This window comes from Chrysochloris asiatica, unplaced genomic scaffold (genome assembly GCF_000296735.1).
Source record: "Chrysochloris asiatica unplaced genomic scaffold, ChrAsi1.0 scaffold00124, whole genome shotgun sequence".
Taxonomy (NCBI): domain Eukaryota; kingdom Metazoa; phylum Chordata; class Mammalia; order Afrosoricida; family Chrysochloridae; genus Chrysochloris; species Chrysochloris asiatica.
In genome coordinates this window covers 3547828-3548757 of record NW_006408642.1, presented here as the reverse complement: position 1 = coordinate 3548757, position 930 = coordinate 3547828, and positions in this window count along the sequence as shown.

Genomic DNA, 930 nt, shown 5'->3' with positions numbered 1-930 from the left:
GGAGCAGAACGCCTCATCTTTCTCCCGCGGAACCGCTGGTAGTTTCAAACTGCTGACCTTGCGGTTCACAGCCCAATTCGTAACCACTACGCTACCAGAGCTCCATATACACATACACACACACACACATATATATTGCTCTGCCTCCCATACCCATTCAAAATGTGTCTGTTCATATATCTACCCATAGAATATTTGTTATTCCAAGGTTGTATATATATAATCACTATTTCCCACAATACCTTCCTGTGTCTTCATTATTCTTCTGCTACCCTCCCTCTTCTCATATATTGCCCTCTCCCTTCTTGTGTACTTCCCTGTCACCCAAGCTAACATGTGTCTGCCCTCTAGCCAGTGAATTACTCTACCCTCCTTTCTACCACTTGTAACCATTAAAGAATGTTTCTTTTAGTCTGGAAACTTTTTCTTAAGCTTTTACAATAATGGTCTCATACAGTATCTATCCTTTTGTGACTAATTTCATTCAGCATAATGTCCTCCAGGTCCATATAAGTTATGAGGTGTTTCACAGATTCATCATTATTCTTCCACACTGCATAGTATTCCATTGTGTGTATGTACCAAAGTTTGTTTATCCATTCTTCCACTGATGGGCACAGAGTCTGTCTCTAACTTTTGCTATTGTGAATAGTGCTGTGATGTACATTGGTGTGCATATATCTGTTTGTGTCCTGGCTTGTATTTCTTGTGGATATATACCAAGTATAGTGATTTCTGAGTCATAAGGTAGTTATCTATTTCCAACTTTCTGAGGAATCACTATATTGTTCTCTAGAGAGACTGAACCATTTTATAGTCCCAATAGCATTGTAGGAAGGTCAGCAGTCTCTCTGCACCCTCTCCAGTATTTGTTTTCTTTTTTAACTTAGCTATTAATGTAAGGAGCTCTGGTACCGTAGTGGTTACGAA